Source organism: Ranitomeya imitator, chromosome 1 (genome assembly GCF_032444005.1).
Source record: "Ranitomeya imitator isolate aRanImi1 chromosome 1, aRanImi1.pri, whole genome shotgun sequence".
Lineage (NCBI taxonomy): Eukaryota > Metazoa > Chordata > Amphibia > Anura > Dendrobatidae > Ranitomeya > Ranitomeya imitator.
In genome coordinates, this window is record NC_091282.1 from 435,178,213 (window position 1) to 435,189,825 (window position 11,613).

The window sequence follows — 11,613 nt, forward strand, 5'->3', positions numbered from 1 at the left end:
AAATCTCCATCTGCATATTTCCTAATACTGACACAAAAAAAATTCAGACATCATTCTTAAATTTGCCAAGATTGAAAATATAAATGAACATCATGGCCAGAGATCTAATGCTATGTGGAGACAAAGACTTTACAGCAGATTTGCTTTAAAATTTGCTTTCATAAAAAGTTTCCACTTGAAAAACTCATCTTGTTTGAATGGTTCCATAAAACTCCATTTGCACATAGATTAATACTGACCTGAAAAAAATTTATGAAATCATTCTTAAATTTGGTACAATTGAAAATATAAATAAATCATCATGCTTCTCTTTACATTTTTGTACCAAGCCTTATCTTACAATCATTGCTTGTATGGGTTGTAAGTTTTCATATGCATTTTTCCCATGTCAATGTCAAATTGGTACCTAAAGAAAAATCTTTGTACAGTTTCTTTGCTTTTCTCCCATGTAGCATAGTAAATGATCCTTTGGAGGTACTGAGCGTACCCAAACCTCTCACAGACTAATCCCTACATTGCTCGAGAAATTGTTGTTTTTCAATGGCTTTATAGCTCAGAGGTTAGAGCACTGGTCTCGTAAACCAGGGGTCGTGCGTTCGACTCTCACAAACTCTTACAAACTCTTTGTCTCTCATATGAAAATTGCTTATATGTTTGGTCAGTGGTATAAAGTTGGTGCGATTCAAGATTGACTTTATGTGAAGTTACGACAAACTTTTCAAAAGTTCTTGATAAGACCTTGATCCTATATGACATTCGGGTAACTTGTTTTTCAAATTCCTTTCTTATGCTACCTCTAGCAGAGCTTTAGGAGTCTAATGACCCTTCATCTATTCTTGATGTGTGATTTTGTCATTTAAAGAATTACATATTTTATTTAAGCAAGCAGTAGAAGTCTCTTCTTTGCCAATCCATCCAATTTCATTTTTTGCACATCAGATTGCCAATAAACAGGTAGTCAGTTTTAGAACTGAAGCTTCAGAATGTTTGCAAGTCATGCTTTTGCGTTGCAAGAGCAGTTGTTGGTTTGTTGGTGATGGGACATTACGCTAAGAGTGTGATTTCAAACTAGAAATGAAAGGACTTGTGTGGTTAATGCAACTGAATGGCTATTGCACTGTTTGAAAAAGAGATCAAAAGATGGGGCAAAGTGACGCTGGCTTCATAGCTCAGTGGTTAGAGCACTGGTCTTGTAAATCAGGGGTCGTGAGTTCAATTGTTATTTTGAAACTGAATAGTTTAATTCCTGAGGTTTATTATACTGAGAAAAAAAATGTTCAGACGTAATAATTACATTACTTGGAGAGTTTTCATCCATTTCAGGTTTTCAAAAAAACGTGATGGCTAAGAAAAAAAATACTTGTTGCTTCTGTGAAGCGGATCCTGAGGAAAACTACTCCAAACTAGGCACATTCAAATCAAAAATCTGCAAAAAAGGCTTTAAGAATGAAAATCTCATTGCAAACTCTGCAAAAAATCCCCAGGAAACACATCATGAACATAAAAACTCTACCCAGAAGTACCTAATAAAGTGGTGATTTCCTAAGTGGTTTCTGCTTGCAAAACTCATTGTTTTTAAATACCTTAATAAAATTCCATCTGCAAATAACCTAAAGATTCACACTGAGGTTTTTTCAGGAACTTTTGATCAAAACTTTTCCAAACACCACTAGGAGTTCAAAAACCACAAGTTTTGTTTGACGTGTTGGACTGCACACACACTCAGTTTTTTAATGAATTTTTGGAACAGGAACTGGTATGTGCATATGATGGCTTTTAAACTCAGGACAACTTGATGAGTTTTTCACGCAGAAGACTTTTCAAGAAATGTAGGACATTTCTTCCCCTGAATCGTCTTTTGTGTCATCTTTTTGGTTGTTTCCTGGACAATTTTGAGACAGCTTTTTTGAAAGGTTTTCCCATGGTTTCGGTGAAGTCTTTTTTTCTGGTCGCATTTTTCACTCCATTGAAACATGAAGAAACAGTTAGCTCTTTTAAGCAAAATCAATGGCAAAACACTCCAAAAAAAGTCTTGTTGCAGTCCAGGCATGTATTGAGCTTTTCCACTGATTTGTATTGTAAAATACACAGCATGCTCCTGGTGGAAAACGCTAAAAGAATGGACATGTGACTTCTTTTAACCGCTTGGCATTTTTAGAAACCTGAAGTGGTCAAAAGACATTCAAAAACCTCAACATAGACAGAGCAAGTCAGTTTTACATAGAATTGCTTATGTTCATTCTTTTGAGCAATGTTTGATAGGGTTTTCAAATGATTCCAATGGCGGAAGCCGCCTGAAAAAAGACATCATGTGCACATAGCCACCTAGTTGAAACTGAGTGGAAACTCTACAAATGCACCTGCAAATCTCATAGCTCCTCAAAAATTTGGAGTTTCTGCCCAGATTCTGCTGATGGAATTTTCTCCAAAGTAGACACTGTAAATCAAAAGGTTGCAAATAAAAAGCTTTAGATAAAAAAAACTCTTCAAAAACACTTCAAGAACTCTTAAAAAGTGCTTTAGGAGCCACTTTATAAAGCTGAAACTCCTTTAAAAGCTCCCCAATGAAAGGGTGTTTTTGCTTTAAAAAGTCTTCTTTTTTGAATGCCTCAATAAATCTCCATCTGCATATTTCCTAATACTGACACACAAAAAATTCAGACATCATTCTTAAATTTGCCAAGATTGAAAATATAAATGAACATCATGGCCAGAGATCTAATGCTATGTGGAGACAGACTTTAGAGCAGATTCGCTTTAAAATTTGCTTTCATAAAAAGTTTCCACTTGAAAAACTCATCTTGTTTGAATGGTTCCATAAAACTCCATTTGTACATAGATTAATACTGACCTGAAAAAAATTTATGAAATCATTCTTAAATTTGGTACAATTGAAAATATAAATAAATCATCATGCTTCTCTGTACATTTTTGTACCAAGCCTTATCTTACAATCATTGCTTGTATGGGTTGTAAGTTTTCATATGCATTTTTCCCATGTCAATGTCAAATTGGTACCTAAAGAAAAATCTTTGTACAGTTTCTTTGCATTTCTCCAATGTAGCATAGTAAATGATGCTTAGGAGGTACTGAGCATACCCAAACCTCTCACAGACTAATCCCTACATTGCTCGAGAAATTGTTGCTTTTCAATGGCTTCATAGCTCAGAGGTTAGAGCATTGGTCTCGTAAACCAGGGGTCGTGAGTTCGACTCTCACTGAAGCCTTACAAAAACTCTTTGTCTCTCATATGAAATTTGCTTATCTGTTTGGTCAGTGGTATAAAGTCGGTGCGAGTCAAGATTGACTTTATGTGAAGTTACGACAACCTTTTCAAAAGTTCTTGATAAGACTTTGATCCTATATGACATTCGTGTAACATGTTTGTCAAATTCCTTTCTTATGCTACCTCTAGCAGAGTTTAAGGAGTCTAATGACCCTTCATCTATTCTTGATGTGTGATTTTGTCATATAAAGAATTACATATTTTATTTAAGCAAGCAGTAGAAGTCTCTTCCTTGCCAATCCATCCAATTTCATTTTTTTGCACATCAGATTGCCAATAAACAGGTTGTCAGTTTTAGAACTGAAGCTTCAGAATGTTTGCAAGTCATGCTTTTGCGTTGCAAGAGCAGTTGTTGGTTTGTTGGTGATGGGACATTACGCTAAGAGTGTGATTTCAAACTAGAAATGAAAGGACTTGTGTGGTTAATGCACCTGAATGGCTATTGCACTGTTCAAAATAGAGATCAAAAGATGGGGCAAAGTGACGCTGGCTTCATAGCTCAGTGGTTAGAGCACTGGTCTTGTAAACCAGGGGTCGTGAGTTCAATTCTCACTGGAGCCTTTGTGTTATTTTGAAACTGAATAGTTTAATTCCTGAGGTTTATTATACTGAGAAAAAAAAGGTTCAGACGTAATAATTACATTACTTGGAGAGTTTTCATCCATTTCAGGTTTTCAAAAAAACGTGGTGGCAAAGAAAAAAAATACTTGTTGCTTCTGTGAAGCGGATCCTGAGGAAAACTACTCCAAACTAGGCACATTCAAATCAAAAATCTGCAAAAAAGGCTTTAAGAATGAAAATCTCATTGCAAACTCTGCAAAAAATCCCCAGGAAACACATCATGAACATAAAAACTCTTCCCTAATAAAGTGGTGATTTCCTAAGTGGTTTCTGCTTGCAAAACTCATTGTTTTTAAATACCTTAATAAAATTCCATCTGCAAATAACCTAAAGATTCACACTGAGGTTTTTTCAGGAACTTTTGATCAAAACTTTTCCAAACACCACTAGGAGTTCAAAAACCACAAGTTTTGTTTGACGTGTTGGACTGCACACACACTCAGTTTTTTAATGAATTTTTGGAACAGGAACTGGTATGTGCATATGACGGCTTTTAAACTCAGGACAACTTGATGAGTTTTTCACGCAGAAGACTTTTCAAGAAATGTAGGACATTTCTTCCCCTGAATCGTCTTTTGTGTCATCTTTATGGTTGTTTCCTGGACAATTTTGAGACAGCTTTTTTGAAAGGTTTTCCCATGGTTTCGGTGAAGTCTTTTTTTCTGGTCGCATTTTTCACTCCATTGAAACATGAAGAAACAGTTAGCTCTTTTAAGCAAAATCAATGGCAAAACACTCCAAAAAAAGTCTTGTTGCAGTCCAGGCATGTATTGAGCTTTTCCACTGATTTGTATTGTAAAATATACAGCATGCTCCTGGTGGAAAACGCTAAAAGAATGGACATGTGACTTCTTTTAACCGCTTGGCATTTTTAGAAACCTGAAGTGGTCAAAAGACATTCAAAAACCTCAACATAGACAGAGCAAGTCAGTTTTACATAGAATTGCTTATGTTCATTCTTTTGAGCAATGTTTGATAGGGTTTTCAAATGATTCCAATGGCGGAAGCCGCCTGAAAAAAGACATCATGTGCACATAGCCACCTAGTTGAAACTGAGTGGAAACTCTACAAATGCACCTGCAAATCTCATAGCTCCTCAAAAATTTGGAGTTTCTGCCCAGATTCTGCTGATGGAATTTTCTCCAAAGTAGACACTGTAAATCAAAAGGTTGCAAAGAAAAAGCTTTAGAAAAAAAAACTCTTCAAAAACACTTCAAGAACTCTTAAAAAGTGCTTTAGGAGCCACTTTATAAAGCTGAAACTCCTTTAAAAGCTCCCCAATGAAAGGGTGTTTTTGCTTTAAAAAGTCTTCTTTTTTGAATGCCTCAATAAATCTCCATCTGCATATTTCCTAATACTGACACAAAAAAAATTCAGACATCATTCTTAAATTTACCAAGATTGAAAATATAAATGAACATCATGGCCAGAGATCTAATGCAATGTGGAGACAAAGACTTTAGAGCAGATTTGCTTTAAAATTTGCTTTCATAAAAAGTTTCCACTTGAAAAACTCATCTTGTTTGAATGGTTCCATAAAACTCCATTTGCACATAGATTAATACTGACCTGAAAAAAATTTATGAAATCATTCTTAAATTTGGTACAATTGAAAATATAAATAAATCATCATGCTTCTCTTTACATTTTTGTACCAAGCCTTATCTTACAATCATTGCTTGTATGGGTTGTAAGTTTTCATATGCATTTTTCCCATGTCAATGTCAAATTGGTACCTAAAGAAAAATCTTTGTACAGTTTCTTTGCATTTCTCCAATGTAGCATAGTAAATGATCCTTAGGAGGTACTGAGCGTACCCAAACCTCTCACAGACTAATCCCTACATTGCTCGAGAAATTGTTGCTTTTCAATGGCTTCATAGCTCAGAGGTTAGAGCATTGGTCTCGTAAACCAGGGGTCGTGAGTTCGACTCTCACTGAAGCCTTACAAAAACTCTTTGTCTCTCATATGAAAATTGCTTATCTGTTTGGTCAGTGGTATAAAGTTGGTGCGATTCAAGATTGACTTTATGTGAAGTTACGACAACCTTTTCAAAAGTTCTTGATAAGACTTTGATCCTATATGACATTCGGGTAACATGTTTGTCAAATTTCTTTCTTATGCTACCTCTAGCAGAGTTTAAGGAGTCTAATGACCCTTCATCTATTCTTGATGTGTGATTTTGTCATATAAAGAATTACATATTTTATTTAAGCAAGCAGTAGAAGTCTCTTCTTTGCCAATCCATCCAATTTCATTTTTTGCACATCAGATTGCCAATAAACAGGTAGTCAGTTTTAGAACTGAAGCTTCAGAATGTTTGCAAGTCATGCTTTTGCGTTGCAAGAGCAGTAGTTGGTTTGTTGGTGATGGGACATTACGCTAAGAGTGTGATTTCAAACTAGAAATGAAAGGACTTGTGTGGTTAATGCAACTGAATGGCTATTGCACTGTTTGAAATAGAGATCAAAAGATGGGACAAAGTTTCGTTGGCTTCATAGCTCAGTGGTTAGAGCACTGGTCTTGTATACTTTTGTGAGTTCAATTCTCACTGGAGCCGTTGTGTTATTTTAAAACCGAATAGTTTAATTCTTGAGCTTATCTATAAAAAATACCTGCTAAGGTGAAGGTTTATTATACTGAGAAAAAAATGTTCAGATGTAATAATTACATTACTTGGAGAGTTTTCATCCATTTCAGGTTTTCAAAAAAACATGGTGGCAAAGAAAAAAAAACTTGTTGCTTCTGTGAAGCGGATCCTGAGGAAAACTACTCCAAACTAGGCACATTCAAATCAAAAATCTGCAAAAAAGGCTTTAAGAATGAAAATCTCATTGCAAACTCTGCAAAAAATCTCCAGGAAACACATCATAGTAACATAGTTAGTAAGGCCAAAAAAAGACATTTGTCCATCCAGTTCAGCCTATATTCCATCATAATAAATCCCCAGATTTACGTCCTTCTACAGAACCTAATAATTGTATGATACAATATTGTTCTGCTCCAGGAAGACATCCAGGCCTCTCTTGAACCCCTCGACTGAGTTCGCCATCACCACCTCCTCAGGCAAGCAGTTCCAGATTCTCACTGCCCTAACAGTAAAGAATCCTCTTCTATGTTGGTGGAAAAACCTTCTCTCCTCCAGACGCAAAGAATGCCCCCTTGTGCCCGTCACCTTCCTTGGTATAAACAGATCCTCAGCGAGATATTTGTATTGTCCCCTTATATACTTATACATGGTTATTAGATCGCCCCTCAGTCGTCTTTTTTCTAGACTAAATAATCCTAATTTCGCTAATCTATCTGGGTATTGTAGATCTCCCATCCCCTTTATTAATTTTGTTGCCCTCATTTGTACTCTCTCTAGTTCCATTATATCCTTCCTGAGCACCGGTGCCCAAAACTGGACACAGTACTCCATGTGCGGTCTAACTAGGGATTTGTACAGAGGCAGTATAATGCTCTCATCATGTGTATCCAGACCTCTTTTAATGCACCCCATGATTCTGTTTGCCTTGGCAGCTGCTGCCTGGCTCCAGGTAAGTTTATCATTAACTAGGATCCCCAAGTCCTTCTCCATGTCAGATTTACCCAGTGGTTTCCCATTCAGTGTGTAATGGTGACATTGATTCCTTCTTCCCATGTGTATAACCTTACATTTATCATTGTTAAACCTCATCTGCCACCTTTCAGCCCAAGTTTCCAACTTATCCAGATCCATCTGTAGCAGAATACTATCTTCTCTTGTATTAACTGCTTTACATAGTTTTGTATCATCTGCAAATATTGATATTTTACTGTGTAAACCTTCTACCAAATCATTAATGAATATGTTGAAGAAAACAGGTCCCAATACCGACCCCTGCGGTACCCCACTGGTCACAGCGACCCAGTTAGAGACTATACCATTTATAACCACCCTCTGCTTTCTATCACTAAGCCAGTTACTAACCCATTTACACACATTTTCCCCCAGACCAAGCATTCTTATTTTGTGTACCAACCTCTTGTGTGGCACGGTATCAAACGCTTTGGAAAAATCGAGATATACCACATCCAATGACTCACCGTGGTCCAGCCTATAGCTTACCTCTTCATAAAAACTGATTAGATTGGTTTGACAGGAGCGATTTCTCATAAACCCATGCTGATATGGAGTTAAACAGTTATTCTCATTGAGATAATCCAGAATAACATCCCTCAGAAACCCTTCAAATATTTTACCAACAATAGAGGTTAGACTTACTGGCCTATAATTTCCAGGTTCACTTTTAGAGCCCTTTTTGAATATTGGCACCACATTTTCTATGCGCCAGTCCTGCGGAACAGACCTCGTCGCTATAGAGTCCCTAAAAATAAGAAATAATGGTTTATCTATTACATTACTTAGTTCTCTTAGTACTCGTGGGTGTATGCCATCCGGACCCGGAGATTTATCTATTTTAATCTTATTTAGCCGGTTTCGCACCTCTTCTTGGGTTAGATTGGTGACCCTTAATATAGGGTTTTCATTGTTTCTTTCGATTTCACCTAGCATTTCATTTTCCACCGTGAATACCGTGGAGAAGAAGGTGTTTAATATGTTAGCTTTTTCCTCGTCATCTACAACCATTCTTTCCTCACTATTTTTTAAGGGGCCTACATTTTCAGTTTTTATTCTTTTACTATTGATATAGTTGAAGAACAGTTTGGGATTAGTTTTACTCTCCTTAGCAATGTGCTTCTCTGTTTCCTTTTTGGCAGCTTTAATTAGTTTTTTAGATAAAGTATTTTTCTCCCTATAGTTTTTTAGAGCTTCAATGGTGCCATCCTGCTTTAGTAGTGCAAATGCTTTCTTTTTACTGTTAATTGCCTGTCTTACTTCTTTGTTTAGCCACATTGGGTTTTTCCTATTTCTAGTCCCTTTATTCCCACAAGGTATAAACCGCTTACACTGCCTATTTAGGATGTTCTTAAACATTTTCCATTTATTATCTGTATTCTTATTTCTGAGGATATTGTCCCAGTCGACCAGATTCAGGGTATCTCTAAGCTGGTCAAACTTTGCCTTCCTAAAGTTCAGTGTTTTTGTGACTCCCTGACAAGTCCCCCCAGTTAAAGACAGGTGAAACTGCACAATATTGTGGTCGCTATTTCCTAGATGCCCGACCACCTGCAGATTTGTTATTCTGTTAGGTCTATTAGATAGTATTAGGTCTAAAAGTGCTGCTCCTCTGGTTGGATTCTGCACCAATTGTGAAAGATAATTTTTCTTGGTTATTAGCAGAAACCTGTTGCCTTTATGGGTTTCACAGGTTTCTGTTTCCCAGTTAATATCCGGGTAGTTAAAGTCCCCCATAACCAGGACCTCATTATGGGTTGCAGCTTCATCTATCTGCTTTAGAAGTGGACTTTCCATGATTTCTGTTATATTCGGGGGTTTGTAACAGACCCCAATGAGAATTTTGTTACCATTTTTCCCTCCATGAATTTCGACCCATATGGACTCGACATCCTCATTCCCTTCGCTAATATCCTCCCTTAAAGTGGACTTTAGACAAGACTTTACATAGAGACAAACCCCTCCTCCTCTCCGATTTTTACGATCCTTTCTAAACAGACTGTAACCCTGTAAGTTAACTGCCCAGTCATAGCTTTCATCTAACCATGTCTCGGTTATTCCCACTATGTGAAAGTTACCTGTAGATATTTCTGCTTCTAGTTCTTCCATCTTGTTTGTCAGGCTTCTGGCGTTTGCGAGCATGCAGTTTAGAGGATTTTGTTTTGTTCCAATCTCCTCGTTGTGGATTGTTTTAGAAATGTTCTTACCTCCCTTCTGAGTATGTTTTCCTGGGTCTTCTTTGTTCGAGTCTAATGTTTTTCTTCCCGTCCCCTCTTCTTCTAGTTTAACGCCCTCCTGATGAGTGTAGCGAGTCTTCTGGCGAATGTGTGTTTCCCAGGTTTGTTGAGGTGTAGTCCGTCTCTGGCAAGGAGTCCATCGTACAAGTAATTCACACCGTGGTCCAGGAATCCGAATCCTTGTTGTCTGCACCATCGTCTTAGCCAGTTGTTCGCATCAAGGATCCTGTTCCATCTCCTGGTGCCATGCCCGTCTACTGGAAGGATAGAAGAAAAAACTACCTGTGCATCCAGTTCCTTTACTTTCTTCCCCAACTCTTCAAAGTCCTTGCAGATTGTCGGTAGGTCCTTCCTTGCCGTGTCATTGGTGCCAACATGTATCAGAAGAAATGGGTGGACATCCTTGGAGCTGAAGAGCTTTGGTATCCTATCGGTCACATCCTTGATCATCGCACCTGGAAGGCAGCATACTTCTCTTGCGGTTATGTCCGGTCTGCAGATGGCTGCTTCTGTACCTCTCAGTAGTGAGTCTCCCACTCATGAACATAAAAACTCTTCCCAGAAGTACCTAAAAAAGTGGTGATTTCCTAAGTGGTTTCTGCTTGCAAAACTCATTGTTTTTAAATCTAATATATAAAGCTGAATGTGTGTGTATGTGTGTGTGTGTATGTGTGTATGTCCGGGATTGGCATCTGCACCGTCGCAGCTACAGCCACAAAATTTTGCACACTCACGCGTCTGGACCCCGAGAGCGTCATAGGCTATGTTGTGAGGCGAAATTTTAAACCCGCGCGTTCCAATTCACCAAACAATTTTGCCCCTATCTACATAATAGGGAAAAAAGTGAAAGGAAAAGTGTTGGAGGCGTCACAGCTACAGCCACAAAATTTTGCACAGTCACACGTCTGGACCCTGAGAGCGTCATAGGCTATGTTGTGAGGTGAAATTTTAACCCCGTGCTTTCCAATTCACCAAACAATTTTGCCCCTATCTACATAATGGGGAAAAATGAAAGGAAAAGTGTAGGAGGCAAATTGACAGCTGCCAGATGTGAACAAGGGGGACTTAAAGAATGATAGCGATGGCGCTAAAGAGTTTATACCGTACAGTTGCTAAGGTGGGGCCCCAATATGGGATACTCACCACACACGGGGATATGAACACACACACAAAATGTGCCACACACTACCACGTGCTTGAACACATATTACCCTCAGCACACATTTCACCACAAATACACCAACCTCGCCACATAAAAGTCAAAACACAAAAGTCGCCACTCAAAACTCGCCACGCGCAGAACTCGCCACATGCAAAAACTAGGCTCTTGCAAAACTCACCTCATGGAAAACTCGCCACATGCAAAACTTGCACACGCGGAAAAATTGCCACATGCACAAAAGTTGCAACACATGCAAAAGTTGCCTCACACAAAACTTGCACATACTCAAAAGGCACCACACATAAAGCTCGCCACGCGGAAAACTTGCCATGAGTAAAACTTGCTGCACACAACTTGCTACACTAACCTGTCACATGCAACTCGACACACAAAAAGTTGCTACACGCATGTTGCCACACAAAACTCATCTCACAAAAGTCGCTACATGCATGTCGCCACACGCAACTCAACACACACAACTTGACAAACGAAACTCGCCCTAAAACACACACAAGTCTGGTATTAACCTTCAAAAATAAAAATCTGATTAATAAGCAGACAAACTACAACAAATGTACCATATAGGAAATACGGCAGCTGTCAGTCACATGACCTGTCTATTATGTGTATGTGTGAGCTAATATATACTGCCACGGGGAGGGCTTCCTGTTGGCTGGGGATTTATCAGGCTGCCAATTTAGCTTAC

The 11,613-nt window shown here is 38.2% G+C and overlaps 3 non-coding genes across 3 annotated transcripts; all 3 read left to right on the forward strand.

The window, feature by feature from the left end:
* Nucleotides 1–3,154: 3,154 nt before the first annotated feature.
* TRNAT-CGU (transfer RNA threonine (anticodon CGU)) lies at nt 3,155–3,227 on the forward strand. The gene has a single exon. It is a non-coding gene; the product is annotated as a tRNA-Thr (tRNA).
* Nucleotides 3,228–3,774: 547 nt separating this feature from the next.
* TRNAT-UGU (transfer RNA threonine (anticodon UGU)) lies at nt 3,775–3,847 on the forward strand. Its single transcript has one exon. It is a non-coding gene; the product is annotated as a tRNA-Thr (tRNA).
* A 1,932-nt stretch (nt 3,848–5,779) lies between these two features.
* On the forward strand, nt 5,780–5,852 carry TRNAT-CGU (transfer RNA threonine (anticodon CGU)). Its single transcript has one exon. It is a non-coding gene; the product is annotated as a tRNA-Thr (tRNA).
* The last annotated feature ends 5,761 nt before the right edge of the window (nt 5,853–11,613 follow it).